The sequence below is a fragment of the Melanaphis sacchari genome, unplaced genomic scaffold (assembly GCF_002803265.2).
Source record: "Melanaphis sacchari strain LSU unplaced genomic scaffold, SCAv2.0 Contig10_pilon_pilon, whole genome shotgun sequence".
Taxonomy (NCBI): Eukaryota; Metazoa; Arthropoda; class Insecta; order Hemiptera; family Aphididae; genus Melanaphis; species Melanaphis sacchari.
The window spans coordinates 5,362,248-5,377,034 of NW_020270420.1; positions in this window are offsets into that span (position 1 = coordinate 5,362,248).

Sequence of the window (14,787 nt, forward strand, 5' to 3'; positions counted from 1 at the left end):
TCTCCATATATTTTCCTTGATGATGAATTAATCAGATATTTAGAAGTCTAATTTAGAGAGGTTCTGAACCAGAATATTTTTACAATTTTATTAATATACGAAAATATAAATTGTATCAATTATTTGGTTATATCTATTTATTTATTTATTTATTTATTTGAAATTTATACAATACATAGCTTATTACAATTTTCTTCTAACATTTTAGATAATATTAACCATAGAATAATGATAATTAACAATCCATTCTTATAGAACTATTGGCAAGCTTCTTCCATTACAGGACTTAAGCAACACGTAGATAAAAAATTGAATTATTATAATTTGTCAAATTGAAGCATTTGAATATTATTTTGAACTTGACAATATTTGCCTATAATTTAATATTAAATAAACTTTATTAAACATAATATAGAGTTACTTCACTAATATTGTTTGGTTAAATTATATTAAAATTGAATGATATCTAAAACCATGTATATAAATGCAAATAAAATTGTATTAAGCTTAGCACAACTATCAATTCAATAGCATTACCATTAAAATCTCTATAAAACAGCCATATTGTATAAAAAATTTCAGTGTCTAGATACTATAATATGTGTATCTAATAAAAAATTAATTTTTCCCAATGTATTATATATTATAAATAGAATAAAATGAGTTATATCGATATACCAACCATCTAAGAACTTATACCTAAGCTCTGCAATCATTGAGACAGGTTAAATTTATATACAAATAAATTCACATACCAAGACGTCTAACGGAATGTTATTTGAAAAGTGGCCAAAATGCAAATTATATGCAACATACTATATTGATGCCGAGGACGTATAATATTTCTAAAAAACTACTTTTATGCAAAATTTGGTTCATAGCTATTTTTGTAATAAAACACATATTTTTTAGTTATTATTATTTTATATCATGTATTAATTAAAACGATTCTAATTGGAAAGATCAAATAATTATATTATATATTTTTAACTGTAAAATAGTATGTTTCTTAATTTATGATATTTATTATCGATTTATTTCAGCAAAAGAATATAACCATGAGAGTTTTATTAAAATGCCACTTGATTAGATTTCTTCACTATACTTTATTGAATATAGTAATATGCAATTTTAACTTACAATTCAAAATTCAAAATCTAATTATCACCTTTTTAATGAACCATAATAGGCTAGAAAAATGTCAAACTATAAAGGTAAGCAAACTAACACATGATGCTTTTGTAAACTTTTAATTAAACAAAAATATTCATAGAAAAAAAAACTACACATCTCTTGTTTTGATTAAAATTTATGCAAATAAAACTATTAATGTATTTCAATTAAGCAATGCATCATTTTATAAACAAAACCTTGACTATTTTTTTTTAGTAAACCAAACCACGCTCTAAATCGTTTACGAATTATTTATTTATTAATTAATCGCGTTCAATCTTAAAATAAAAATACGCATCCTATCCTCCTTATCGTATATGCCATGTACGCTGCATATCATTTATATAATATTTACTTTTTTGAAAAACAAATGTATTCTTTTTGTATTATATAAACCTACATAATAATATTATAACCATTTACTATTGTATTATAATATATTTTATACTAATTCGTTACAGTAGAATCTCTTATGCTGTGTTTTAAATCAGATTTTGTAGCTGACTTATACTGATTTAAAACTTATGAAAATATGGTTACATAGAATGTGTTAAGCCTTCGATGTAACATATTATTTTTAAATGGTCAAAAATTTATAATCCATGACGGGTATAATATAAATTATAATATATGATCGGTTTTAAATTGCGTTTAATTATTTATTTCTACGAGGAGATAATGAATACCACTACAAAACGTGTGGGGGCCAAATAATGTTTAACAATTAGATATAGGTCGAGATTCAACTTACCGTAAATAGAATAATCAATTTTATAATTGCAGATATATTTATTGACAATTGATTTACTTAGTGTAATATAAAAGTTAAGTAATATAAAACAGCGAAAAAAGGTAAATAATTTAAAATTTTATGTTTTCTGAATAATTTATATATCTACTTAATAATATATTATTAACAAACAATTTTAAGCACTTACTTGAACAAATTACTAACGCGTTTACAAAACACACCTGTTTTGATGGTTATAAAAAAAATGTATTTATTTTATTTATTAAAAAACTTAAACTTTAAATTTTTTAGTTCGTCATTTTAATCAATTACTAAAGCTCAAATTTGGTAGTTATATTTAGTTTTTATTTACGAATTTTAATATTATATGATTTTTGGTTAATTTTTATCAAATTTTCCATTTTATACCTATATACATTTTTATAAATATAATATAAAGTATGCAAGTTTCTTTGAAATTAAAAAAAAAAATTAAATTAATATTTAAAATGTATTAAATTTAAATTTTGTTTACATTGTGAAAAATTTAAGTTACTTTCATATTTATGATTATTACTATTATTATAGAAAATAAACATTTAATTTATTTTATTCACAATATTTTATCTACATCATTTTTCCTCATAAAATTATTGAATATCAATTGTTTTAAATGCTGAAGTACCCATAGACATTTATTTTATCAAGTTTCAATTATGAATTTTTATAGATTTTAAGTTTATTTGGTTGATATTTTAGTTATACTATATTAAACTTGTTTTATGTACATTATTTTCATAAATCCAACTACTAAAACATAATTAAAAAAATAATATCATAATGTTCATTATTATAAATGAGCTTACATAATAATGATACACACCATTTTATTAAAATGATTAATGGTGTAATATGAGTGTAAATTTGTTTTATAATATCATAGAATAGTAACGGTGAAAAAAGTAATAAAATAAATTTCATATTATAAATATAAATACTTCGTATTAAAAAGGTAGGTACATTTCATAAAAAGTTAAAAAGTCATGTTCAGTAGTTCTCAATAATGTCTACAATAGTATACACGTGCTTATTATAATATTATATTAATTTATTATAATAATATATTACTATCATAAACGTGTTCTATGAAAAAAAAAATATATATATATACGATTTCACTATTGACTAGGAGCCACACCATTACTTGATTCCACTTTCACATTATTATATTACATTAAATTCAATGTACTTAAACGGATAACAATATATAATATATATAATATATACGCCTGTAGAGCGCCGATAATGTGTAATTTTGGAATACTTATTGGCTTGTAAAATTCTCCACGTTAGCAGATGTATTATATAAAAATACATCGGATCTGAACTATATAACACAAGAAATCACGACTGTTTGGCGATAATCAACTATAATATCTATTAATAATATTTACCTATAAATAATTATAATAACATATTATTATTTCGATCGTTCCCTGCTCACATCGAACCGGATATGTTGGAAACACGCAGGAAACAGGTGCCCTGGTTAAGTGCATCATATGTCTCTCTTTTTTTTCATTTTCAAAAGACACCAATATTAAATTTAATCATTATGTAGTTGAATATTAATTTCAAAAAATATTGTATAAAAACAATATACTTACATTATAATTTATAACCATACATTTAAACAAAAAGCAGCTGCGCAGAGCGCAAGTCAAATACAGATGTATGTACAAGTAATCGCACACTGTGCGGTGGCGCCACCACCTCCACTCGCCGCTTGCCACTTGTTATTGGTGTTTCTACGTAATGGTGTTTTGAACAACGGTATACTGTCAAAGCCAACACTAAACATTACATGCATGCGACACTTTTGTTAATTTGTTTATGTACGTTTATGAAATTCAAAAACAGTAATCGATATATTATGATATTGGCTTCCTACGGTTATTGACTTCAAAATCGATAGTTGCAGTGGATATAAATGATAATATTATACAAAATAAGATAACACAATTTTTAGTCAACGTCGAAATCAAAAATATTATATTAATTAAAAACTAAAATTTATGCCATATTAAATTCACTTTTTTAACACACTAGACTAAATTGTTATAGTTTTTAAAATATTGTTAAAATACATACTTTATAATAAAATAGCTATTTAATTTAAATTTAAGGTTCCCCTTTTAATTTAAACCATAATTCTTAAAATAAATTCACTTTTTAATTGAAAACCATATTAATACATTTTTATTCATCAAAAATTTAACAAAACAAGATTTTTTTAATGGACATGACCTTAAAGTAACTAGGAGATAAAAAGATTTGTTTATATATTAATATGTAATAAAAATTTTAAAAAAACCTATAGAATCTCTTTGCTGTACAGTAAGTGTTAAATGCACTTCATACTTGTGTAGGATAATATGTTGAATTTAGATTAATTGATAAAAAAGTATATACGGTGAAAAATAAATCTTAATGAAGAAGTTCCGCCATCTAAATTTCTAAAAATATTTTATTCTATATTTATATTTTTATAACGTATTGAATATTTATTTTTTAATAATGATACAATAGATTGAAGTATTTTTGCAAAAAATAAATGCACATATAGTAATTATTACGAGTATAATACTATTTAGTATAGTATTACTAACTTTTATTGACTAAATTGTTATGATATAAAAAGCTTAAAATAATTAATACAACATTTTTATGAATGCCATCATGTTTAGCTAATAATAATTAATGTTATTCAAAAAAAGTTTTAAAGCCCTAGTTATAACTTTTATTTAATCACAATTTACAACAAAATAACTTAAAATTACCTTTTTTTGTAAATACCAAATTCGAAAAAAATTTGAACATGAAAATGTTGTGCATATTTAATAAAAAATCTTTTAATTTTCTACAGAAAAAATTTTAAAATTTCATAATTCTCACGAATGTTATCAACATTTTATTTTCAGACACTTATTAAAAAAATTTGTGCTTTTGTGTTAAAGCTCTACTTTTTAAAAAACATTGCACACCATTTACAAGTTTTAGGTATTTAAGTTAAAATATTAACCTAAAAATATTCGTAGTTTTGAAGAATTCCTCTACATTTAATTACAAAATGCTTTTATAAATATTAATTTCATTGTGTAATTCAATATTTTTTAATTTCTATTAGAAGAATACATATATAGGAAAAAGTTATGTAAAATATTTAAAATGTGTTATTCATAAGCAAAAATCTTATTATACATAAATCAAGAAAAATCAAAAATAATTGTCTTTGTGTACCTCAAAAAATTTAATTAAAAATATTTGTTGACAATTTCAAGTTCAGTGACTTATGTACTAATATTTTTATGTTTTTAATATGTAAATATTAAAAATTAAGTTCCAAACATAATCAATACTACATCACAAAACACACTTTATAATAACTCACATTTAAACATAAAAGAGAATAATAATTTACATTTAGCTATATGAATTGATTCAAGTATATGATAAGAAACTGGGAGGAGTTATATAATATAATTAATATATTCGCTCTTATCATTATTTGATATTTTTTCGGATATATTCATCTATAAATATCGATACCTTAAATAACTTATTCTTTAATACTTAAGTTACAATTATTAAAAATAAAAATGAGTATTGAGCGAAATGATAAAATAAAAATAAATATTTTGGCTGTAAAATAATTAGTACAGATGTTATGTGATGCTCATAAAACTATACTCATATATGTTTTTTTTTTTTTTTAATCAAAAATATTACCTATGTTATAGTGTTATAGCTTAGTTAATTACATTTTTTTTATATATATAAATTAAATAATATAAGAACTGAATTATAAAATAAATTATTTTGTCAGTATTACATATTATTTATTACATTTATCTGCATTAACACATACTGTATAATTTGTTTTTAGTTTTTTTACATAGTTTATTAGAAAAATTAAATACAAATGCCATTTTAAAACTGTTAATTACATCAAGAAATAGTAAAATAATTTTTATGTTGTTTTTATATTTTCATATCATTATTATTTATTTATAAATAAACATAATATTATACTCCTAAATATATTTATTTTATTTTAATAAAAACTATCTTATTTTTTTTTTTTATTATTATCATAATATAGTATTTTGCGTAAATAATAATATGTATATGTAACAAAACATCATAAATCAAGATCGTTATATACCTACGTTTTGTATAAATTTATTACACTATAAAAATAAAAATACGTATAATATGTATTTTATGTATATTTCTCTAAAACCCCTCCCCTAAACTTTCAAAGTATTTCCGTTATTTTATGCAAATAATTAGTAAGTAATTGGCATATATTTGGATAGAGAGAGGGTTAGACTAACTTTTTTTTAACCCATTTAAATATAAATATGTTCATAGCAGATTTAATTCTTGTACTAATATTAAGCAGATATTTAGTATAAATTCGCAAGACCAAATCCGAAATTCGTACATTGCTCCTCTCCACCATAATCATATAAATACACATTTATTTTTTATTATTTTTTTTTTTTTTTTGTATTTCCTCAGTCCTTTCGAGAAAGTGAGATGCAAATATTAGATTTGATTGCACAAATTCGTGCTAAGCACTTGCTAAATATCGGCACTAGAATAAAATCTGATATAAACATATTATTTATGTTTAATGAGACTAAAAAAACTCTAGTCCAGCCCTCGCAGTATTTTTTTATTTTTCTGCAAAATTTAAAAATATGGAAATTACAAAAAATAGTTGCGCAAATTTGTTCTAATTATTCGTATAAAACAATTATAATATTTTTAAAACGTGAAGAGGTAAGAAAATGTACGTATTTATTTGCTTAATCATAAAAAACTTTTTTCGTAAATTTTACATTAAATGGAATAAATAAAATGTAATAAGTAAAATCGTATTTTATAGACATAATCAATCATCATTTACGAATAAATTATAATCAAACAATATCAACTGTTTAATTAATTTTATAAATATAAACCATGATTTTAAATCTATAATATTTCAATAAAATGTATAAAATATGATATTTTTCTAGTTGGAAATTTATTGATTTAAAATAAAACAAAATCATACGTTTTACCAAATTATTCAAGTTATAAGTAACCTCATATATAATAAATTATAATAAATATAAATACAAATATTAAGATCAGCAATAGGTTTTATGTCATTAAGATTAAATAAATTAAATAATAATACAGAATAACAAAAATGTAAGATAGAAATTTGTTTTCGACTGCCCACGTACAAATAATGCTAATATTTGTAGGCGTTTTGTGTAGGCAACGTATATAAACAATAGAAATATAATTTGTCGTTCTCCAAACTTAAAACGATTGATAATAAATTCATATTCATGTCGTAAAAGATTTTTTTTTTATTTTTTAAATGAATATTTAATTATTAACCAAAACTTAAGTAATAAACATATTCATCATTTTATTTAATGAATTAATAAACTAATAGGACACGGTATTTGTTCTATTAAACTATTAATCATAAAAAAGTTGCATTTAACCCTCATCAAAATATTACCACAAATAGTAGTTATTACGTATTATTTGTTTGATATGAAAGTTAATGTCTTTATTAATAATATTAATAAGTAATTAATTATTTTAAAGTTATAACCGAAAAAATGAAATTTAATTAAAGGAATATTACTAGATTTAATGATAAAACTATTTTACGAGCACTTTGAGGAAAAACGAAATAAATTATATGAACTTATTATTTTCAATACCATGTCATTTTTTGTTTCAAAATATATTTTTAATATAATCGTTAGTATAAAATCTAATAGTTAAAACATTTTTATACTTTAAAATCAAACAATTATCATTTTTTCGAAATAGGTTTAGACTTATAAATTATTAACACTTAAAGTATAAATTCACTTAATAACCATAAATTGGTTTAAAAACATTGTATTTGAATTACTCAATAGTAATAATTGAAAATATTAGTTAAATGCTCATTACTTTATGATTTTAATATTATATAGTACATTGCTTGACATTTACCTTGTTGTACCGATAACAGAGTATAAATGATAGTGTATAAATAAATAAGAAATAATAAGAAATAAACTATTAAAAAATCATTGCCATTATTTTTATGATACAATACAAAAAATCGTTAGAGTATATATTAAAAATTCAAATCAGTAGAAAATAAAAATGCACATTCACGTGACCACGAACTGACATTTCAAAATGATGTAGTATTTAATAATATTATAATGAATAAAAGGACGGCGCATTATTAACATCAATTTCTGTGGTCAAATTTTATTACAGCGTCACACAACATCAAAATCGCATTAATCATTTTATAGTGTATTTTCGTATTAAGTATTATTTTTATGATTCTTACAATTTTTTATATTCTTTCATAAACGGGATTCCAATAATAGCTTACAAAAATATTGTACTAATTAAAAAGCATATTCATCTATTATCATATTTTGTGAAAATATTATAATATGCTAAACTAATATCATTTATTTTTTTTCGTATTTTTTACTGCCAAAATGAAATAAAACAAGATGAAATATAAAAGAGAAATAGTACTTTAATACAATTAAAGTATTGATTTTATAGTATAAAATGCATTGGTATAGCCAGAAGCTCAAGGAGCTGTAGCTCCTCCTCCTCCCCCCCCCCAATAAAAAGATATTATTGGGCTAAGATTTTTTTATTTGATGACCTTTTTTTTAAAGTCAACCATCGATGTGTAAAAATTGTCCAGCCCCTCCCCCCCCCCCCCCCCCAAAAAAATCCTGGCTACGCCACTGATAAAATTATAAAATGATTTGATCAACGTACCATTTGTTAATACTAAAAAAATTTTAACGCGAAATGAATTTAAAGTTAAGAAAACAATTTTGGAGAATAAAGAGTATAATATCTTCGTGGTGTTCTTAGGGTAACGGCGTTACCGTAACGCTAAATGATACTCAAATATAATGTACAACAATACTTGACTGAACCATTGTCAACTTAATTTTAAATTGGTCTAAACGAGTTTGGTCGAATTTTGGGTACGGTCATTTTTGGGTGAAACGAGTCCAGCCCATAAAATGTATTTATTGTCAATGGCCAAATGCAATAACACAATCAACAAAAAATAAGACCTTATATTCTTATACTAGAAAAAATTTAAATTACAATGGCATTGACCAATTTACATTACAATTATATAGGTAAATTTAATAAAACTTATTTTATTTTATGATAGTAAAAATACATATATCATTTTTATGAGATACTTTTAGTAAATGATCTTTATTTTATTTGTTACGTGTACATTGTACTACATAATTATATCTCATTTTTTAGTGCTACTTATTGCTTATATTTTAAAAATTGTAATTTATTAGTATAAAAAATATGCATTTAATCTAATTATAATTGAGAATTATATTATAATTTATGTCTTATATATTCTAATAAAATTTTACACAAATTGGTTGACTATAACTAAAACTAACCTACAAATGGTTAAATACTTAAAAACTCTAAATTATATACGTATATATATACAACTTATGGTTAAAATCTCTGTAAAAATTATTTTAGTAAAAAAAAGTTCAATATACGAATGAATGTTTTTTTCATATGTAAATTTTACCATCCACGAAGAATTAAACATGGATATAATATGAAGAATTTATTTTTATTTTATTTTTATTGATACGATAAATGGTATGTTACAACATTTCTTAATTAGGTTCCCTTTATTTGAAGATTCGATGTTTGTAAACTTAATTAATTAATTTTCATTTAGTGATGTTCAAGTATTTTTAATTTTAGTTATAAAATATTTGATGATCACAGATTCTATTTCAATATTAGATCTATTTAGTAATATACTTTTGTCCTTTGTGATAACTATAGGTTTTACTAATCGGACCTTTTAACAGTTTTAACTTTCACATTAATATAATATTTATCTAATTTGTAATAATAAATGGGAACTAAATCGAAAACTACAGTAAAAAGATATTTATACAAGTGGTCGTGGGTAAGACAGGATACTTGCCCTCCCCCTAGAATTTTAAATTTGTAACCTAATTGTAATAGTTTAATATAATGATGACGAAACATAATAATGTACTACAAATAAAATGTATAAAAAAATCTTCATTTATCTATCAAATTAATTTTGCCCCCTCCTAGAAAAATTTCTGGAGACATTCATATAAGTGATTAATAATTACAAAAATACCCATGTTTTTTTGATAGATTAGATAACACCATATAATTAATACTATTAATTGAAGAAAACTTAAAAATAGGAAGTTATATGGAATCTTTTATACAATATAAAAACGAATAGACTGAACACAAAAATAATAACTTAAAGTGTTTTAATTGGTAATATAATGTTATACAAATGCTCAGTAAATAATTTAATATTTTCTTAATATTAAATTATTTTATTATTAGCATGGTTTTAAAATGAAAACCTCTATATTTAATAGTAATATATTATTTGTCTCAATTTTTATTAAAAATATGATGTTGTGTGTGCATTTAATCCTATAATAAGTATTGTATTTAGTATTTCTTAAAAATATTTTGAATTATTAAGTCTTGTAGATTTAACTTTATAGTACAGCTAACACTCTTAAAATTATGTATTATAATATTATAGAAATTGTAATTACTTAAAATCAATTAACACAATAGAATCACATTAAAAAATAATATTTGCACTCTTCCCTAACAAGAACTTGTAATGGGAAAGTAGCCAACATACATTATTACATCATAATGTATTCATTGAATTTCGATTTCACCACCTTAGAGTTTCCTTCTACATAAATACTATAAATTATATATGAGATTATAACATTATATTATTAGATTTAATGCTGTACTTACTGTTCTATTCATTATTCTTATTTTATTTTATGTAAAAACTTCTATTTTTAAAGTAGTTTCTTCTAACAATAAAAATTATAATATGACTTCATAATTTTCAATACATAAATAATTTTTAAAAAATTTAACTTAATTACTTAAAAATTGAGGACATGACTTGATTACATATAAATAAATATGTTATTTAAATCTCTTCAAAAACTATACATATATATCACCATAAAATTAATTAATGTATTTTACTCACTTACTATAATTTATTAATTACATATTATTAATTTTTTATTTACTAGATGCATACAATATAGAGTTAAATTCATAAAATTGGTTACGAGTACTAAATTACAAAGTATAACTTTAAAATTTTTCGTGAAATTATAAATGACATGATTTGAAATAGATAAGGTACTTAAGCAATTGTTCCCCTAAAAATGTATCGACAATATTTACAACACAGTAACCATCTTGTCTGGTATTTTAATGTTAAGTATATTGTATAATACGGCGTAACATATAGGCAATAGAGGTGCATTCCTGTATTGAAACACGACATATAAAAATACATTTTAAAGCATTCAATTTATTTATTAGTTATTAGTTATTACGATATTATTTGTACTCATTAACCATATATAATGAGCTATAGATTCCTCGTCTCAATATTCTACTTTGGAGTTAAATTAAATCTAATTTTGATAAGGAAAAGTATAATCTAAATAACCTAAACATTCAAATATTCAATAAGTACAACGTTAAATCCATTTGTTCAAAAAATTATAAACTAACAGTAATCTCAAAGAATGTCTAAACAATACTTCTGTATTATCATGTAGGTTTCAGTATTTTTTATAACTCAAAAAACAAATTCGTCCTATCGTGAATTTTGGTAAAGAGTTGAGTACAATTTTCAGTTAATTAGACAAAGGCAAACATTTATTAAGTTTTTATTTCTCTCGCATTAAACTTTTATGAGAGGAAAAATTTTCAGAAGCAAAACAATAAGCATCAAAATTACTGACTGATTTGTCAAAAACGATATACTCTTTACCAAGAAAGTTTAATGAAATTTGAGCCACATTATTAAAAATGTTTTAAAAAAATAATGATTTTATGTACAAGTACATCCTACTATAAGTAATTAATATTTTTTTTCAAATTTTGTGTACTTTTTATTTTTCCTGGCATAGGAAAATTTGTTTTTATGATATCGAATCACGGAAGGTATAAATAAATTTGCTAGACTTTTAATGATCAAAGTTGTTAAAATAATGAAACAAAAAATTGTACTACCTATTTGTTTTAACCACCAATAGTCTAAAAAAATTAATAGTATTTTTAATGGAATAGAAAAATTACAAAATTTAAATTACTCTTTAAACAATAAGCATTATATTATAATTCTCAAAAATAAACTTTAAATTAGGTTACCTTTCTTTATTTTATTGTCAATTTTATGTTGAAGCTTTAAAATTGGTAAATTACAATTCGTTTATAAATAGCTACAAAATGTAATATAAAAAAACAATACTTTATTATAAGTTTTAACATTAAACATATATATTAGTCATTTAGTATATGATAATATAACAATAAAATAATTTAAACTATGACTATACGTGATTAAAAATTGTGTTTATTCTACAAATATCAACTATGTAAAATAATACTATAATAGTTATGTAGCAAATAGAATTTTGTTTGTACGTCTATTTATTTTTGTATACACTATTAGATACTTATCTAATATGTTTAATTTATGTCACATTCGCTTTTATCCTCCTTATAATTTTTTTTTAATTAAATTAATATTTAAAATGTAGATTATTGGTTAAATTATAATTATGATTTTATAATATTATATAAAAAGTTTAATTTTAACCTCTATTAATCACACAGACAATAAATCATTAGCTTACCAAATTTTAAATTTATAAACATAACACCTATAAAATTATATGAAATTGTGTTATCGTACTTATTTTTGCAGTATTTATTTATTTTATGAACACAACAAGTGACGACAGCCAATATTATGATATAAAAGAACAGCCATCTATGAAACGCCCGTAATTTATTTTAATGCTACATTGCATATATAATATAACTACTGCATAATATATATATATATTAGGAAATAAGAATCTGTGCATATATTTTGATATAGGTACTTAATACGTATTGAGTATTGTAAATATAACATTCAGCAAAACATCGATACGGTAGACGGTAGTACATAAGACTTGAACTGTAATATTTTTTCTTTTCGACCAAAACAAAATATGATATTTGTTTTTAATGTATAATTTTTCAGCTGACCTATTACTATATTATCTATATATTATTAAATTATAAATTATACATAATTTATAGTTACAAATTTTAATAACGATTTAAAAATGAACGCAATATCTTGTAAACCGGATTAATAGTACGAGTATATCATATATGCATCGTTATAAAATATTTCATCTGAAATAATTTTTATATACCTACCTTTAATTTATTATTTTAACATTCGTATTGTAATTAAAAAACTCTCATTTTATATTAGTACTAAGAATTTTGTGATGGGATAATATACAATGTTTGAAAGAGCGACTCTTCGAGTTCATGCCCCGTGTTTATCCTTAAATATCAAGTTATTTATGAAAAGAGCTCCTATACAACACATCATTTATTAGTCGTTTTAGTTATAATAAAATAATGATTTTCGAAGATTAAATTATTTAACATTCATTACCTATACTAGTGTGTATTATAATTTAATAATTCAATGTTATTCTATCTAAATTCAACATAATCTATTTAACTTTTAGCATTACATGATTATAAGAAAAATATAAATATTTTTTAATCATTTGTAGAACACCTAAGTACATAATATACTGAAACATAATCTAATTCATTAAAATAAATTAAATCATTATAATCTAATAAATTCTAGTTATCTGGTACGGCTAGTAACAACCTTCTTGTTGGCTATTCCTGCAACTACAATTATGTACCTATGTGATAAATAATATTAAATCTTATTACTAATATTTTATATAAATTATCTGGTCACTAGCATGCATAACTATTATAAAACTCATTGGTAGGTATCTTGGTATCTTCCAAGATCACCCACTTATTTGCCTGCTTACAACTTACCCACTATATACTAGATTTACTGTTAAATTAAATTACTAAATTATTTGCTTGATTTTAAATAATATGAAAAGCTATACGATGACTTCATATAACTATATAAGTTACATAATATTATGTCATGTCCAATTTAATACTGTATTTTGTACATGATATGTATTATTATGTATAGAAATTATATCGCAGCGTAGAATATATTATATTGACCTCTACAAAAATGTTTGAAAACCAATAGATCAATATTATCAATATACTATAGCATAGCTTGAACTGGTGCGGTACAATAGTAGCAATTGACGATGACTTAACGCCGCCACCTTCTGAAGTCTAAAATCAATAATCTTATCTCCTTATCTCTGCAGACGGACGCGCATCTTATCGGTATAGTTCCGATGATATTATACAACATTAATCATACAACACACAACCTATAAAACTAATAGCAATATTAACACGAACAAAAACACCATAATTGGTGGACAAACAACCGATGAAACCCGTCGAGAACGAAAAGGTTATCACGTCCACCAACCGAAAACGAGATGACGGTCTGAGAGCCGGTTTTCATATAATTACGTTTTACCAAAATAACACGCCGCGGTTCTGATCCCACACAATATAAAATAATTGTATAATTCTGTCATGTTCAAACACGATATTCTTATTATAATAAAATCGAACTACTGCTGCAGGTATACGATTTTGACGGTTTTCACTTCGGTATCGTAATCCGAGATCGATAATAAATGTCTGATGGGCGATGTTTTTTATACGACGGGATATCGACGTTTGTTTGG